Source organism: Malaya genurostris, chromosome 3 (genome assembly GCF_030247185.1).
Source record: "Malaya genurostris strain Urasoe2022 chromosome 3, Malgen_1.1, whole genome shotgun sequence".
In the NCBI taxonomy this organism is placed as follows: domain Eukaryota; kingdom Metazoa; phylum Arthropoda; class Insecta; order Diptera; family Culicidae; genus Malaya; species Malaya genurostris.
The window spans coordinates 48,417,341-48,436,638 of NC_080572.1; the positions used below are offsets into that span (position 1 = coordinate 48,417,341).

The 19,298-nt window shown below is 36.2% G+C and overlaps 1 protein-coding gene across 6 annotated transcripts in view; it reads left to right on the forward strand.

The window, feature by feature from the left end:
* Positions 1-2,492: 2,492 nt before the first annotated feature.
* LOC131438766 (uncharacterized) overlaps positions 2,493-19,298 on the forward strand; it is an 80,247-nt gene continuing 63,441 nt past the window's right edge. For all 6 annotated transcript variants that reach the window (XM_058609014.1, XM_058609015.1, XM_058609017.1 and 3 more), the window contains exon 1: positions 2,493-2,698. The gene's annotated coding sequence lies outside the window, so the exon portion shown is untranslated. The remainder of the gene's footprint in view (positions 2,699-19,298) is intronic.

Below are 19,298 nucleotides of genomic sequence, written 5' to 3' on the forward strand. Positions count from 1 at the left end.
TACAAAAACATTTAATCACTTTTCTCAGAGTTGACTGGACGAGTTTTCACAAACTTAGATTCAAATGAAAGAACTCTTGGCCCTAGAGCCTGTTATTGAATTTCACCTGCTTCAAGCTTCTTAATTTTCTTAAAGACTACTTAACCGATTAGATTAAAATGAAAGCCCCATCACCTGCAAACTTTTATTCATATGAAAAAGACCTATTTTCCCACACAAGGTTCCTATTAGATTAGATTAAAATTAAAATGAAAGCCCCATCACCTGCAAACTTTTATTCATATGAAAAAGACCTATTTTCCCACACAAAGTTCCTGAATTTCATTCGGATCCGACTTCTGGTTCCGTAATTACAGGATGATATGTGTAACGAAATTAAAAAAATAGCACTCATTTTTCTCGTATTGGCGTTTTGGCTGAACCTATTTCCTCCATCTAACGTTCAAATTAAAGGTCTCAATATCCCATAAAATTTATAGTTTTTTAATTAGATCCGAATTCCGGTTAAGTAGATACATGGTGATTAGTGAAAAAATGTCAATTTCACATAAACTAATAGGATTTATAGGGTTTGCAGGTTGATGATCAAATGACCAAATAAACTCGTTTCATTTTTACCGGTATTCGGTTTCCAATTCTGGAAGGAACCCAACAATTTTATTTGGAAACAGTACGATTTTTCAAAGATGGCTATACTGATTCTCAAAACATTCGAATCAAATGAAATGGTTTGCAATCTTTCACGTGAATTTAACCTCGGCAATACCGATTTTCGATTTCCGATTCCGAAAGTATCGAGAATAGAGGAGCTCAATCGTTTTCTCAAAGAAGGCCAAGTAAAATTCAAGAACAAAAAATCAAACTAAAAGACTTGCAAAATTGGAGAGATTTATCCGATTCTGTAATTACAGGGTGATGATATTTAAAAATTCAAACGATCATAGAAGATGACGATAGCCAAAAAAATGTTCAAAGTTGGGCGCTAAACTCTTCACATTCATTCGTCATAATAATTCATCGGCATACGAACCGTTCTGGGTTATGCTGGTCCCTGATTACCGGTTCTTGAAGTACCGTAAATAATGATCAAAAACTCTAAAGAGGAACTTACTTCGACGGCCAATTAAATAATTTCATGGAAACCAAAAACACCGAAGATTATATATCCAGCCAGCGACTGGCACCAACAGAGAAGGTGACAAGCGATTATAAATGCACTCTCCAACTCAGTGCTTGAGCGGAAAATAGAAATAGAGCGAGTAGACTAGTTTTTATTTAATTTAAAATATATTTTATTCAGACTTATTTGCGTACAAGCTTACGTGGCCGATTTAGCTGAGTTTTTAGATACATTTTTTTTTGTATTGGATCTCGTTGTCGCCCTTTTTCTAGGGGAAGAGGAGCTTCCATTTTCCTCCTGCGAGGATTGAGGGGCAATTTGTTCGCGGTTCGTCTCGTCTTGTTGTACATTGTTTGCAGTTGCTGGTTGGTTGGATGGTAAGTTGTTAACTGCAGCTGGTGTACTTTGTTCTATAGGGGATACGTTGGATGGTTTCGTTGAAGGGGATGTGTTCACTGTTGTTGGTGACTGTCACAGGTGTACTGGGGTTGCTTGGGGTTGGTGTGAAGGAAGCACCGTTGAGGGACGGAAGAGGGTTAAAATCTCATATCGGCATTAAGAGCGACGATGCAAAAATTCGGAAAAATTACTCTTAATTTGGCTATACTTATATTTATGAAAATATAAGTAATATGAAAAAGGCATAATTACACTGCTAGGTGGAATAAAACCGGTTTTATGTCCATAAAAAGGTAACGCACATTTGAAATCGTATTATTGTTACACTATACAGATAATGAAAAAAAAATCTCTTATAGTCTTCCCAAGCATTTCTTGAACATTTTCAATAAAGCATATCGAACTTTATTGTTCAGATGCACAATGTTGTTTGTGTTGAACCACATTTGTATTAAATATAACATTTACTTACAAACTGTTCAAGATTTCCCTCTAATTGCTCAGAAATCAATATGGATCTGAAAGTTATGAACGAACCATAAACGTAAAACACTAAAAAAATTGAAGTGCAAACCATAATAGGTTCAAAATGATACAGAGGCAAGAAACAATTAATCCATTAGAGAGAGAGAAGCAATGTGTTCAAACCCAAGTTCATCTCCCCAAAAATCAAGTTACTCCGTTCATGACCCCATCCGACGAAATAAAAAAGCTCCTCGTTCACGATCATACACTGGCTGCCCGGACTGCTGCCACCCATCAGTGAGTACCTGGGAGCTGGCTAGACCAGCACACATAGGAAGAAAACACGGGAAATTGGATTAAACTTGCAGTTTCTGTTATGTAAGCCTCTCACCATGGCATGGCAGCCACACACCAAAAAACACAAATCCAACAACATCAAAACGTTCTTGTCGTTTCTCACTTCTTGGCTCTCACGTTCGTGCTTCAGTTCCCCACGATCCGTGCTGTAGAGAACACGTTTGTTAGCGTTTTTTTTGACGGTCGGTCGAAACACGATTACTTCCCACTTAAAATTAAGTGACCGCGCGCGCGCAATCTGTTTCACCGATAAAACCGTTCGCGTGTGAAAACAGCATCGAAGCGACCAGTTATCACTCTAGATAAGAGTGAAGACGATGTAAAAGACGATTCGCGAAAATAAATCACAACCCCGATGTAAGATGCCATTTTATCTTGATTATCTGTTTGTGTTTTTGCGATGGCGATTGCGGTGGATTTTGTTATCTGTGACGACGCAAGAGCCGAACGGCCATAGTTTAGTCTTTGATGAATTGTGCTGTGAAGGTGCTATTGTGTCAGTGCTACATTGTGTGACCAACTGTTGTGACGCACCACATTTTCAACAATACGTGTCAAAAGATTGCATCGAATCTCGTTTAAATTATTGTTTTGTGTGAAACCACTGCTAATTGTTTCATCTCCAGTAAGCGGACGTCGTTTCTCCAGATAGATTAATTATTTTGCTAGAGGATGTGACAATTGCTTTGTGCAACGTCGACGGGAAGGAATGTTCATTTCGAATTTTCGAATTCTCCTTGAGCAACGAATTCGGAAAGAAGGCCAGCGATTGTGGTGAATTGTGATTAAAGGTAGCGGAGTGCGATACCAGTTCAAATGATTCAAACATCCGGATCGGAAACAATTTGTTGCAACTGTGATACCTAATTGAGGAACAATCAAGACAAAAAACGACTGCAAACAACGTGAGGGTTAGAATGGTGGACCGGATTATATGGAACCCCACCGATGCAATGTTTAAGTAATGGCTCAGTCTCTAGTTTGCGGAGCGAGTTTGGTACTAGGATTACCGGGACAATCCGAAAAATAACAAAATAAGCATAACGTTTTCTTATGTGCAGCAACAGTGCCCGTATTCGTTTCAACTCCTTTGATTATCGTACTGATTTGACTCCATTGGTTAGGAAACACTTCTCCTGTCGTCATGTCTCGAATTCTCGCTTCTAGTAAGTTTATTGAAATCAAAATAGTTCTACTTGACCGGTTCGAACATTTGGTGAATCTCAAGAAAAAAAGAATTAGTGTTTGGCGTATAATAGTATGACTGAACTGTATTTTTGATAATACAAAAAAAATGGGAAACATATCTGTTATTGACAAATCTGATAAACATTTTCGTTTATTTAGCTGAATAATCAAAAATCTGGAAACCTTGCCGATTAGATTCGATTCACCCAAAGAGCAAAACAGATACATTTTACTATTTTTTGCGCTTTTGGTATACAATTATATTTGCAATCGAAGGCCAGAGCTTCAAATACCATACACCATTCGACTCTGTTCGTCGTGATCACCAATCTGTATATGTGTGAAATTTAGCTGCGTTTTATATCGTTACGTTTAAAAACATTCTTTGTGAATCGATACTAAGCTATACTAAGCACTATTTCTTTGTCAGATCTGCGAATTAATTCTATTTTTGGACATAGTGACTGGACTGTTTTTGGCATAAATAATTTTATTATATTTTTCTAGAAATAGTTTTTGGGTTCGTTCACCGGCCAGGTCCAGTTTCATTTGAGAAACTGTTTCTGGATCGATTCAATGCGTTCTTCGTGGGTAATAATATATATGTATCCCATATCAAGCTGCAATATTCTAAGATGGGTCATGATGGGACATATGTTTTATATAGTAACTTAATTGTGTACGAATTTTGAAAGTTATGACTGAAGCGTTGAATCAAACCCAGTATACCATTTACTTTCTGCCTTTCTCATATAGAAAGGTTATGCAATCAGTGTGAAAACCGACTTTTGAACCGAGGCCCAGAGGGCCGAGTGTCATATACCATTCGACTCAGTTCGACGAGTACGCAAAATGTCTCTGTGTGTGTATGTATGTGCGTATGTGTGTATGTAACCTTTTTTTTGCACTAACTTTTCTCGGAGATGGCTGAACAGATTTACACAAACTTAGATTCAAATGAATGGTCTTGAGGTCCCATAAAAAATTCCTGAATATTATTTGGATCCGACTTCCGGTTCGGGAGTTATAGGGTAAAATGTACAAAAAAAAAGAAAATATGTGTTCTAACTTTTCTCATAGATGGCGCGACCGATTTTCACAAACTTACTTACGTAATTCCTGAATTTCATGTGGATCCGACTTCCGGATCCGGAAATATAGGGTAAAGGGGGTCAAAATTGTATACCATCACTGAAAATGGGGAAAAACCTTAAAAAAATTCTAAATCGACCACAAATCTTTTCCAATTGATAGTTTTTATCAGTAGACGGTCAAACAAACCGATTTCGGTTATTCTTTTAAAAATATAAGAAAATTATTTTGAAGAATACCACAGTATTATAGATGATAGTATGATTGATATGAGAAAGGCATCATTACACCACAAGGTGGATTAAAACAGGTTTTTGATTATGGTATTGTAATGTTTCACAAACGGAGCATGGGGTCTAAGATTATGCTCAAATTTCGTACAGTTTTACATTTTTATACATTCTGATTTCCTAAATAAAAGGCTGTATATTGAATTTCATTCTTCCTACTAAAAATTTTTGAGTTACATTTTTTACATTATGTTGACTTTGGCTGCACTAAATACGAAAAAGATTCATTTGATTCTGGAATATTATTGCGTCATTCACATTTCTTATTTCCATGATAAGCTTCATGTCGTTTGCATAGTTGAACATTTTTTGATTTTTGAGTACATGGGAAATGTCATTTAAATGCAAAATGAGAAAAAGAGGCCCTAGCTGAGAGCCCTGTAGTACGCCGGATGGTACATTAATTTATTCAGACAGTGTGCTGCGAAAGTGAACTACTTGTACACGTTTCGTAAAGTATGATTTTATTCGCTAAATCTCGGAAAAATAATTACCGAGATTCGTATCACCGAGCGCTCAAACGTCAACTATTACCGATATCGTCAGCAAAAAATTTTCTGTGTGTTCGGCATAACCTTTACTGAATGTTCGTCAAAAGCAACGAAGTAAAATTTAGTAATTACCGATACTTCAGCAATTGAAAGTGAGCAAAGAATTCGTATTTAGTTGATTGTAAATATTCAATTGGAGATCAAGATTTCATCTCCGTATGAATATTCAAAAATATATATTACGTTACTTATGTTTCAAGCAAGGATGGCTATTGTCGTATCAAAGAACACTTACTGGCAACTCTTCACACGATTAAATCAGTGCCATCAAAGAGAGACGGATATCATCGCAACAACAAAAACCCGGCATGGCTCATTTAGCATAGAATCGGCACCAGTGCGAGAGCGGATTTCTCTCGATGACATTTCTGAGAATCAAAGGTTAGCACGCTGCTGTGGGGATCCTCTCTGAAGCAGCAAACGGTCGCTTATTCTCGTTTCGCGATCCGATTCTATACAGGCAGTTGATAATTGCGATAGAATCATTTTACTATTGCCGCTTATTCTAACTATGTGCATATAACCTTTGTATAAGTTGTGTCTATGAAAATATATGTGAAGGTTCCACACAAGGGTTTTGAAATATTGCAACCTAGTATGAGAATCATCGATTCGATTTTCTGCGATAATTGTCAACTTGCGATTCTCTCTTGGGAAATTCCACACAGCAACGATTCTTATCAGACTGTAATTTTTTTTAAGGGCGTGAAATACTCAGAGTATGAAGTGGAGCGAAGAAATGTAGCAAAATTCTCTCACGGTTCATGCATTGAGAGACTCGAGTTCTTGTAGCATTTTCCACTGGATTGAAAATGTTGTATACAATATAGCAGCTTCTGTCAAATTTTCGGCTATCACCAACACTGGTTTCAAGTTCGTATAATTGTAAAATATGCAATTCGAACTAAACGCCGATTGTCGAATGTGTTGGTTGACATGTCGTTTAAGTTTTTCGACATATCCTAAGATCACTTCCCGACAGTGAAAGCAGCTGCTTTTTTAACACTAGAAAGCCCGGAATTTAGTGTATACCTATATTACCCAAAAGCAGTCAAAATGATTGGAAGGGAGAAAGTCAGAAAGATAACTGTGATAGAATAAATAATAATATGTATTTATAATTATAAGTTTTTCGAAATGTTCAATATGAAACTTGCATCAATTTCACGTGAAATGTTAATGAGAAAGGCATCATTACACCACTAGGTGGATAAAAATAGGCTTTTTTGTTAGTTATTTTTTTAATACCCTTCAACGGTTTATATTTCAACAGTGAAAATTCTTGGAAAAGAACAAAAAACAACAAAGGACAACCCTATGTGGTTGTTCGAACAGTTGACGTAGGACTATTGTTAAAAGCACTGCTAAAATTTATATTGCATATTTAGGCTGAAGTTGTTTTGTGTTCCATGTAAACTTATTTGTGTCTAAACGAAACTTTTTTTTTCGAAAATATTTCTTCGAAAATTTTGGCTTCCCAGAAAAGTAAGTTTATGATGAAAGATGCTGATAACGTTCATCCGGCACTCCATGATCGAGGTCATCATGCGTTTTCCTCGAATATGAATAAACAAATCCACAAACGGTCCAATTGCGGATGTGTCCAGTAACCCATTCTACGGCATTATCGAATCGAACAGAGTGCAAATCAGTTCGGTACAGGTTTTGGTTTAGTGTGTGCGATTTTTTAAAGGCTAAACTGAAGAGCGTAAATCTTATGAAAATTATGAGCCTATGTATACAAAACTGTTGTCTCTGTTCGAGTAAGCCATAGTAATAGCTTGAAAAATAGGGAAAATTAGACATTGTTCACTAGTTAAAGTCCCGGCCTGGAAGGATTCTTAGTGTCAGTAGGATCCATAGTACTAGCCATGCAATGATTCTGTACATTAAGAGTCGGCTGCGAAGTCTGTTGAAACAGAAAGGCCAAATTCCACCAAAGGGAATGTAACGCCAAGACTTTGCTTCACTAGTTAGAGTTTCACTCAATAATTATCAAAAATATACAGTTTTATCTTCACGAATGGATGCGTCGAAATATTTACAAGTGGTGGGTATCATGATATCTAAAATCGATTTAAAATCGATTAAGATGTAGTTGATCAAAACCTGACCACTGTTTTTGTACGGTTTTAGTATCCGTATTTTGAATTCGCACTCCTATATAGAAAACAAGTCAGGGTTGTCGATTCAATACCTAGAGCGCTGGTCTTATAAGTCAGTTGTTGAATGTTTAAGTACCGGCTAGGAAGGACTTTCCTTTATGTAGAAAACGAAATCCGGTACCTTGAAATGTAAAAAGGAAAGAAAAATAATAAACAAAAACCAGTTTCACGCGAATTCGCAACCTGGCAATTTAGTTGAAGCTGTTTTATTGCGGTTTGGTTAGGAACTACAGAATTTACCACAACTTTAATTGAGAATCATTAGTTAATAGAACATAGTTATGAACGTCAATATAATAATCTACCGTAACTGTTATTATAATAAATTTCAAGCTTTCTACTAAAACAGAGCAAATTGATGTAATTTAAGTTACATTCCCAATAGATTTTGTGGATATATTTAACGTTCAATGTAACATTTCATAGTTGATTCATATAAAAATGGTGATGAATCACAAAATTTTTTGCTCTCACTCACTCAGGCCAAAAATGTTCTGCCGTGCCTTTTGATTCGGGGGTTTGTACCTCACGACTATTTTCCACATGAATTTCAAATCATTCTAAATCTTTCGGATATCGTTCTAGTTCATACTAGATTATATGACTCAATGATAATATTTTTAGAATCATTAGAATCAATGTTTTCTGACTTTACCGTTTTTCGAGCTATCAATGTTCTAGTTCATTTCAAGTCGGATAAGAATGAGAGGGCTCTTTACAGGCTTACAACTCCGGTACTACTTCGATATAAAAAGAAATGCAGGGTTGTTACGGTCGTGCGAATTTCGCGGTTTTCGTGAATTTCGCGATTTTCGTGGATTTAGCGCGGTTTCTGCTAAGATTTTGATGCTATGGCGCGGATTTCGTGCAAATTAAAAAAAATTGTCATTCCATATTTGTGAATCATTTGTTCGAATAAAAAAAGTTCTTTGCAAATTTTTGAAGCTTGTGAGTTTTTGAAACCCTAAAAATTTAAAGATGGGCGAACGTTTCAGCAATTGGTCGAGCTGGCCGAATTGGTGAACTCTCACCTTGATAAAACTAAAATTTACTAGAAGGCGGTTCCAGAACATGTTCAGTGGACACAATTTAGATTTTATGCTCTTCGAACTCGAGTGATACAAGTTGCTATTTCAACAGAGATGTTACCATGAATTACAAAAACTTTTCGATATATGTGATTGCGTTTTCCCATTCCAATGCAGAAATCGAAAGATTTTCGCACTCAAGGATTTTGATGTCTGATGGAAGATATCGTCTCAGTGAAAACACATTCAATAATGCAAACAACGTAATAAATGAAATGCTATTCTTCAATAATATGGTCACAAATTTTGAGTATGATAAAAATCGCATTCTTAAAGCAAAATTTGCACGACAGGCTTACGAAGCGAAGTCTGACAAAAAAAGAAAGGCAATCTACTTGAGACTGGGATTAAACGGATCATTTTTGAATTCGCTTCGATCATATCCAACTGGTAATTAAATGATAGTGGAAATAGGAGCCTATACAACCTCACCATTTGCTGTTACCTCTGGAGTTCCTCAAGGTAGTCACCTTGGACAGTTATTATTTTTTTGTATCTCAACGATCTAAATTTTTCGATCAAGTCTATGAAACTATCGTTTGCCGATGACTTTCATATTCCAAAATGGGTTTAAATGCTACTAAATGCTTCGTCATTTCTTTTAGTAGCAAAAATTCTGTATTGAAGTCCGACTATAATATTTCACAAATTGTTCTCGAACGCGCATCGTTTGTTAAGGACCTGGGTGTTCTTCTGAAATCCAAGTTAACTTTTAAAGAGTACATAGAGCTTACTATGTTCTAAACCTCTAAGCTATTAGGATTCATTATTCGCGTCACTGAAAAAATCTCTGATGTACATTGCTTGTAAGCTCCGTATTGTTCTTTAGTTCACTCAAGTCGAATATACTGCGGTTATCTGGTCACCTTATTACCAAAACGATATCCAACTCATTGAAACGATTCAACGCAAATTTGTCCGATTAGCTCCGACGTCTTCCATGAATATATCCATTAAACTTACCGAGTTACCATGACGCATATTTAACAAATGTTTCAATTCTTTCGACTTTCATTTATCACGTAATGTTATCAGGAAATCGTTCCTCATGTTATTGTCTCATTTGATTTAGTTGCTATAGAAGCACTAGATTTAAGGAAAACATATTATTTGTAGGATTGATGCAAAAGATGAGGAGGTTTTATGCCTGCTGGAGAACAAGTTTGACAGAAACTACCTTCAGTGAACTTTTCCGTGATCCAAATAAAAGAGCAAAAGATAAGGAGGAAAAGCAAGACATTTAGAGTAAAATCTGACAACAGGAGAAGGCTCTATTATAATTGAAACTGAAATTAAAAAGATCAAATCATGTCATCCTGATGTGGTCTACCTTAAAATTCTTCTTACCAAGAAGGAAATGCTTGTCAAGCAAGATGATGAAACAAAAAAAATTGTCTTCGCTGAAATCTGTTTTACTTATTTCAATATCACAATTGTGAGCATTTTTATTTTTTATTAATTAACTAAGAACATCGAAAAAGATGTAGAATAAAAATGCAATTATTTTCATGGGGTTTCTCGAAGTGACGTGTTGTATGACTTATTTATTGCGTTCATATGACAAACTTATGCAGATTTTTAAATTATATTTAAGTGAATTTTCAAGTTCTGCGGAAATTATCACCTGCATAAAAATAGTTGTCTAACGCTTCACTCGAACATCGCGCGTTTCAGTTTTCAATTTCGCGCGGATTAAGCGCGTTTTAGTTTTTGACTTCGCGCGTTTCAGTTTTCAATTTCGCGCGGATTAAGCGCGTTTTAGTTTTTGACTTCGCGCGTTTTGATTTTGAAATTTTTCGTAACAACCCTAGAAATTCAATAGAGATGACTTTTTGCTTAGGATAATTCAAATTATCTGAGCATTTCCAATTACTGTAGCATGTATCAAAACGTACACAGCGTTAATTAATCTAAAATGCATATACAGAAACAGCGAATTGAGTTTGGCTCATCTGAAGGTTTCTCATTGCTTTGGTATACAGTAATGTATTCGACAGAATGTAGGCTTCCAAGTTAGCCACTTCCAAGCGTATTGTTATATGAAAGCTACAAAATTAACGCCGAATTTATTACTGCCTGCCGCAGGGTTTGGTATACATTCCTCCTACCTGTCCCAGGGTTTGGGATACATGCGTACAAGATCTCGGAAAGAACATCAACACCGCTCTGAATGGAATTAAAACCGCGAGCCGGTGGCGCTAGAAAGGCAAGATAGAAACTCCTTTCATACATAAATAATGTCAACTGATGGCAGATATGCGCGTGTAACGGATCAGCCGGTTATGCGCGACCTGGTTCTTAATTTTTACAGTGTAAATTGTACGCCATAGCCGGAGAAAACTGCGATAACGAACACAGACAGTTGTGGTTGGTGGGTTGAAGCTGTTTTGTATAATTTTTGCTGACCTTGAAGGTACACCTGTTGCGGCGAGTTTGAGATTGCGGTTCAGTCTGAGAGTGGCCGCTTTTTTCGTTTCCAGCGAGATGTTTTCGGCAGTTCGGTTTTCAGGTTTTCAGTAGGTTTTTATTACCTACTTGCTCTGTGAAGAAACTAGATTGTTACAAATGCCGGAGAAAAACTGCCGGAAAATAAACGCGTTTGGCCGATTTCCGCTGGGAATTGTTAAATCGAATGAATATGTTAGTTGAGTTAGGTAACTAGTTCCTTGCTATCAAATGGGGGCTATCGTGACGAGAATTTTCTTCACAAGTGAGCCGTCTTATGCAACAGTAGGTCACCTCGAGGAAGTGAGGATTCAGCTGAAAGAGCACTCACACGTTAGTCCTTGCGAAAACACACGCTAAGATGTATTCAAGTGACTAGTAGACCTAGTGCATTGGTGCTCAGGTAATAATAGAGAGGAATGTATGTAACTGGTTGACAAGTTGCACAATGCTTATGCACGTTGCGCGTCACCTGCTTCATGTATTCATCAGAAGCAATGATGCATGGAAATGTATTGTAAATTGTTATCGTAAAACGTAAAACGTATTGCGGTGGATTTGTTTTTCGCGTTTGCACATTCCAACAGAAAGATACTTTAATAAATTGAATTGTACAAAACTGTACTCTGTTTTTTTTTGTTAGCATTATCAGTTTTATTCTACTGTAAAATATAAACATATGCGGGGTGTGGTACGAACCGGATCTACAACATCTGGGAAACCTTCACTGGAATGAAGCAGACTTTCAAGAGATTTTTTATTGTTGTTCTTAGCTGCAACACATCCGCTGTTTCCAGAAGAGGCCTCATTCGAATTGGATTGAGTGGGGGATCATTCACTTTTAACTAGATTCTTGTGGAATCGTTGACAACTACAATATGGAACATATCTGCACATTATTAGTCGATCTTACAAACGGAATCGTGGTCGTACGAATAACATGTTCTAGTGATGCTCAACGACCTACATTGAATTTGTTTTCAGTGGGTTGAAAGTTAACAATTACGGTACAACTCTAGACTGAATCTTTACATTTGTGACGTTTGAAACTGTGATTATTTTCCACTAACTGGCTTACACTTCTTCTAATTGAGCAAAATGTTGATTTATCTTTCGACCTTTCGGAAGAGACATCACCGGACAGCAGATCAATTACCGGCAAAAGAATTGCCAGGAAGAGCTGATAGTACTCAACAAAATTGAGACAAAACTAATTTCCAATTTGAAATGAACGGCTTTGGCGAAGCCATTCAATTTTTACATTCGGCAATCTGCGCACTGGTTCCGTTAACTACCAAGAACCCCCGCGAAAATGATTCGTATCCGGGAAGCACGTGATTCTTGCCGATTACCCGCGAAAAAGGTTAAGCATTGGCCGAACATAAACTGCTTGTTTGGATTATCGAGTACCGCTTCGGCTGTCTTATTATGCACACACACTGCAGTTAACTTGTTTTTCAGTTGTACCATGCATTCATCATCATCATCTTCTTCTTCTTCTGACTCCATCCGAGAAATCGATATGGATAATGGGATTGGGAGCATCTAGCGTTCGGAAACTCACCGAGCAGTTGCTAGATCTGGGAGGCAACGATTGACGCAAGAAAGGCACAGCAAAATTGATAATTTGTCGGTGGTTCGGTAGTGGCATTTTTTTTGGGTTACTTGCAATCGAATGTAGAACATAAGCAGCGAAAATCAAGAAGGTTCAATTTGTTGAAATTCAAATTAGCCTCTTAGACTTCGGGAAATAGGCCACCGGAAAATAAACTGATCTGAATTTGCGCACAGGAAAAGCATAACGCTGTCTGTCAATAAAGTTTAATGTTGGTCGTTAAACATGTTAAGGAAACCCCTTTAACATATCTCATTTTCTAGCGCTACTGAAGTGATTGTTTCATAATTTCATAAACTGACAAAAAATAATTATTCGTTAATTTATCAAGTGTTTTTGAAGTTGTTTTATTGTGTTACTGCAAAGTAAAGTAAATTAACATGCCAAATAAGTCGGCAGCCAAAGGCAGTGTTTGAAACTGCTATCATTTGTTTTCTTTAATGTCGTGTGCATAACACTTTAATGTTATCTGCTATCCGGGTAGCCATATGTGATTATCGAGCGTATCATACGGATGAATGTCACATGTCATGACCGAGCGCTATCATGCTCGTATTGGACGATGAATGTAACGTAAGAATGATCGCAATCAACAGGATGGGGTGCATTTTGTTTTCATTGCGAAATTCATTTCTGGTAATAAACTTTCATGAAGAAATTAGTGACCGTTTTCATCTCGATACTGTTGTATGAAATGGTGAAATTTGCCGTGGAAGCGATCAATCGTAGTTTTGAGCTTTTTCAAATATTAATACGATAAAAAGAAAAGTCAATATTAACTGAAAATTACTAGATTAGAGCATAGGGTTGTCTTCCAACGTAAATTGACGAATTTTGGAAAACTTTCATATATTATTTGGATGGAAAAGGAAGTCAATAGTGATGGAAAATTTTTAGATTTAATTATTTTCAAGCTGCATATTGACACAAATTGACCAATTTTGAAAAAAATGCTGTTTCGTTCGGCACTTCAGGAAAGACTTAGCACTTCGGTGCTTATTACAAGTGTGTTGCAAATAGCAATAACTTTACGTCTACTTAACGGTTCAAATTGAACTGTTTAAATTCGCAGTAAGCAGTTCAATTTGAACTGCTCTGCACTGACGAGTCTAAGACGAAACGTAAAGATAGTGAGATTGGTTATGTGCCCTAGCACAACATAATGTTAACTCCTAAAAGAAGATTATTTTCAAGCAACAAAGAGTTGTCTACCAATGAAAATTGACAAATTTCGAAAAACATATAAAGTATTTGGATGAAAAGTGATCGAAAAACTCTAGCTTAACTTTTTTTATTTCTCAGTAAGCGTTTTTTTCGATTTTGGGATAGATTAATAAGAAAATTTCTCTATTAAACAATGAAAACCGTTATAAAGTGGAATAAACAGCGTTTTCGGAAATAATTTTTTTTCAATTTTCATATTTTTTCTAGAAAAACGTGCTGATCAAGTTCGAAGATCAAATGGCTGTGACTTTTGGTTCCGGAGATATGATTGTGTAAGTGACGTAACCGACAAAAAGCGTTGTATTTGAACGCGCTCAATTTTCTCAGAGATGGCTGAACCGATTAGGCAACGCAAATGTCAAGCACTAGTTTGGAAAAATGATGCTGACTGTGTGACATAAACACTGAAGCATGCTTTTGTGAACTAGTCGAATCAATCTGAATCACTTGGTGTTAAAATTAAATTCCGAACATATTTAATAAAAGTAATAAAATATAGTAATATAAAAAATTAATAAAAGAAATATATCTTCATGAGACTGTTATGAAAGAAGAGAAAGGCATTATCACACCACTAGGTGGATTAAGAAGGGTTTTTCTAATGTCCGTCGTTTTAAGTGGCAATTTGAGATTTTAATCACTCATTACTCTGTAATGTCGAAACTGCAAATCGGATCCATGATATGTCGAAGTAATTTCCACTTTAGAATTCAGGGTAATTTAAGGTACTTTCAGAGCCGGTATTCAGGAACCCAAACCGAATCGTATGGCCATATGACGAATAAATTGCAAAATTTTTGAGTCCAACTTTAAATCTTTGCGGGATTTCCATCTTCCATATCACTTTGAATTTTTAAAATTCATCATCCTACAATTCCAGAATCGGAAGTCAGAATTGGATAAAATTGGATTTATTTTATTTGAACTTTTGTTTCTGAAATTCGATTTGGCTTTTTCTGAGAAAACGATTGAGCTTTGAGAAACGATCCGACACTGGAACCGGAATCCGAAATTCGGTGTAGCCGAAGTCAGATAAATTCATTTGAGCTGTATAGTTTACATTTGTTTCGAAATGTTTGAAAAACAATGTAGACATCTTTGAGTAATCGTAGTGCGAATTAAATTTTTGGGTGCCTTCCGAAACGAAAACTGGAAAAAGGCTGTTATGTTCTTCCAGCATTTATTGATGTAAGTAGTTTAAATCAATATAATTATGGAATTGTTTTCAACTCGAAAATGCTGCCATCATCTAGTTTATTTATGTCATAATCGAACAATTATGTTGCTAAAAACGAACCGTGCTAAAATCGGTCCGAGGCAAAATATCATGCTGTACACAGTCTTTTGGGTACTTAGAAACAAATGTATGTAACAGTATAAAAAATCGTGTTTTATGTTGCTCCCTAGCATTTCTCTGCCAGACAGCACTCAAAACATCTACTGCTGGAATAGGGGAAAAAGTCCCTTACACAAAAATTTCGATATCTCCGTTAAAAATGGATGGTCCGATTTAGCTCAAATTTTGCATGGGAATTTTTTTCGAGGTACTTAAACTTTTGAACAATAGCTAAGTTTGGAAAAATCGGTCTAGTCGTTTCTGAGAAATTGAAGTGACGTCCAGCTTGGAGTACACGATCACTTTTTCGGTACTTCCGGAACCGGGATCAAAGATTCGGTATACACAAACTAACCAAACCTTTTCAATTGAAGATATTGTGCTCGATTTTTTCGAATACACACATTTTTCTTTCGTCGACACAAGAGTCTCATTGAAACATGTTTTGCCCTTTCATTCACATAAATTCTGACACTCTCATTTCTGACATCAATTTATTCAGATTGATTTGAGTAGTTCACAACTGCATGCTTCAGCGTTTATGTCACATATTCGGAAACATTTCTTAAACTAAAAACTGTTTTTTCTAGAAATCTCAAAATATATTATTTTAACTTTTTTTTACCTTTTTTTATAAATATAAAAAATTGGTATAGAATTCGCTCAAACTTTAGATAAATTTTCCGAGGGCCGAATGTCATATACCAATCGATTCAGCGCGACGAACAGAGCAAATGTCCGTGTGTGTGTCTGTATGTGTGTCGTCAACTAAGAGGTCGAGATCTCAGAGATGGCAGGACCGATTTTGATCAAACTAGCCGCAAATGAAAGGTCTCCCCGTCACCCAGAACGCTATTGAATGGTTTTGAGATCGGATGTTTACTTTTTGAGTTATATGACGTTTTATGTCAAAATTTGCAGTTTTCTGCCAATATCTGTCACAATTGACCTTGAAAACAGAATATGTTTTTAGACTTAGATTCCAAACGGCAATAGCTATCCAACAAGCCATAGATTGTTAAAATCCGTCCATTTTTAACGGAGATATCGATATTTTTGTGTAAGCGACTTTTCCCCTTATTCCAGTAGTAGGAATTTTGAGCGCTATATGATAATGCAATGCTTGGGAGCGACGTGAAACACGATTTTTTATACTGTTACATACGATTGTTTCTAAGTACCACTAAGACTGTGTACAACATCCTTTTTCATGACAGTTTGCCTCGGACCGATTTTAGCACGGTTCGAATACGACATATGTAAATCAGATGATGGCCAAGATGGCAGCATTTTCGAGTTAAAAACAATTGCATAATTATATTGATTTAAACTACTGACAGTAATGAATGCTGGAAGAACATGACACCAATATACCATTCAAATCAGCTCGTCGAGATCAGCAAATGCTTGTGTGGAAAATAAATTCACTCAATTTTCTTGGAGATGACTCAACCATTTTCTACAAATTCAGATTCATACGAGAAGTGCTTTCAAACAAAGTTCATGAATTACGTCTGGATCCGACTTCTGGTTCCTGAGCTACAGGATGATATGTCAAACGAAATTAAAATAGTGTAACTCATTTTTCTCATAGATGGCTGAACCGATTTAAGATTCAAATGAAATCTAAGAACCATCTAAGATTGAAATGAAGGGTCTTAAGATTCTATAAAACATCTTGCTTTTTAGTCAGTCTGCACTGATTTTCGAACATTTTGAATCAAATGTATACTATACAACTCCTCAGGTGAATTTAACTGATTTCGGCTACACTGATTTTGAATTGCGGTTCCAGTATCCAATCGTTTTCTCAAAAAATTGAATTTCTAAAACAAAATTAAAGGATTTATGGTCCCATGCAAAAATAATTAATTTTATCCGATTCTGATTTCCGATTCTGGAATTGCAGGGTGATGAGTTTTTAAAATTCAAGCCGATATAGAAGACGACAATTCTAAAAAGCTTCAAAGTTGGACTGAAAACTATTGCAATTTCGGCATTTGTTTGGCCATACGAATCGTTTTGGGTTATGCTGGTTCCTGAATACCGGCTCTGGAACCGGCTTAACTCTAAACTGAAACTTTCTTCGACATCTCATGGAATGTTCAATCGATTGTCACACGTTTAGATTCAAAATCGATCCGATTTGCAGCTTCGATATTACAGGGTATTGAGTGATTAAAATCACAAATTGCCACTTAAAACGACGGTCATAAAAATAATGTCATGAGAACTAAAACACCGAAGAATATTCAATTAAAAAAACTCATGCGGATTGATAAAAAAGGTATTATCTCACTGCTAGGTGGATTAAACACGTTTTTTTGTGTGATTTGTCTTACTTCAGAATAAGATGTATCAATATTTATTTTCTAGAGGAATCAAAATAATAATTTCTTAAAACTGGTTCGTTAACTTTTACAAATTTGTATTATTCTAATGAATCCCGATGTAATATATAGAAGATAATTATTAATATGAGAAAGGCATCAGTACATCACTAGTTGGATTAAAACGGTTTTTCTGTAATTTGGCTTTTTTCAAGGGGTTTGGAATTTAATGAGACTGATTTGAACAACTCAAAACCTACATCCTCCGAAACACAAATTACAACCTGAATCGGAACATAACTTAATAACTGAGACGAAGTGCGAAATTGACCTCTGTTTTTCTGCTTTCTTTTGGGAAGCATCATTCAACACTTCACCTCTCCATCTCTTTCAGGCTGTTTCCGATCTGGTACAGTTAATTCATTCACGGCTTAATGCAATGGCTCCTCACTGCGCCATTATTCAAAATCATTCGGATGAGTTCATTTCGGTTCTTGGGCAGTTTCCAATTACTTGTGTTTGTTTTCTGCTCGGTTTGCTGCCGAAACCGGTACCGAAATAATAACCAAATTGATCAACCGTGCGTGTGATGATACTGTGAACTATTTCAAAGTACGGTTTATTGATTAATAAAAGTCCCAAATTCGCAACTTTCGCTGCTAGGATTTTCAGTTCTACCACTGAATTTCCGAAATGTGGGGAGCAATCGATTCAGCCGAAACTCACTGGACGTATGATCTAGTTTATTTTTCTTCTTCGAAGCAGTTACTATAGAGCCAGTTCAGTGATACGCTCAATATCGGTATCAATTGGTCTAAATTTAGAAAAAAATCAAAGAGTTCATGTGTTCTTTAATCGATAAGACTAACGCTCTAGTGCTTCTCTCAATTTTATGCTGGTATCACGTAGTACGTGCTCGAGCACCTGTATTAGTGATTTCCCTTTCCATAAAAACCCTTTCTTTGATATCAAATAATGTTTTCACTTTCTTCAGAGCTGATAAGCTTTAAAAACAGAATATATAGATTGTTTTTATCTATCACATTCTTCAAAGTTGCGATAAAATGTGAGCTTGGTCTTTTCCTTTCTAAAAAAAATACCGCTCAGCAGAAGCGTGTTCTATTTCTATTCACTTAACCTGTTCACTATGTACAATTCTATCTGTATTTATATATAGATGCATAGATAAAGAAATCAAGCGATTTCACTCATATATTTATTAACCCGCTGATAGTCTTAGCCTGCAAGCCGGAGGTATTTTCGTTTGTTTGAGTATCAAGTTTTATTTCACCATAATATTTTGTACGAGTGGGTTGATCCTGGTGCAGTGGAAAAAACTTAATTTGAGCAGCACACCTTCATACTTATACTACATGGATATTGTTTCTTCTTTTTTCTGGTATCTGCCCTTTCAGACGTTTCACAGGAGTTCCAGTGACCCGCCGCATGGATTGAAGGTAACGTTTTCTGTTTGCATTACTTGGAGGTTAGAACAATTTAGCGTTTGAGGTTCTGGTCTTGTAGTTTTCGAGCATCGATTTGAATAGATGCTTAATGTCAGTAGGATCGTAGCACTAGCCAAAGTTCACGAATTATAATTTTTTAATCTAACGGTACTGCGAATATTCAATAA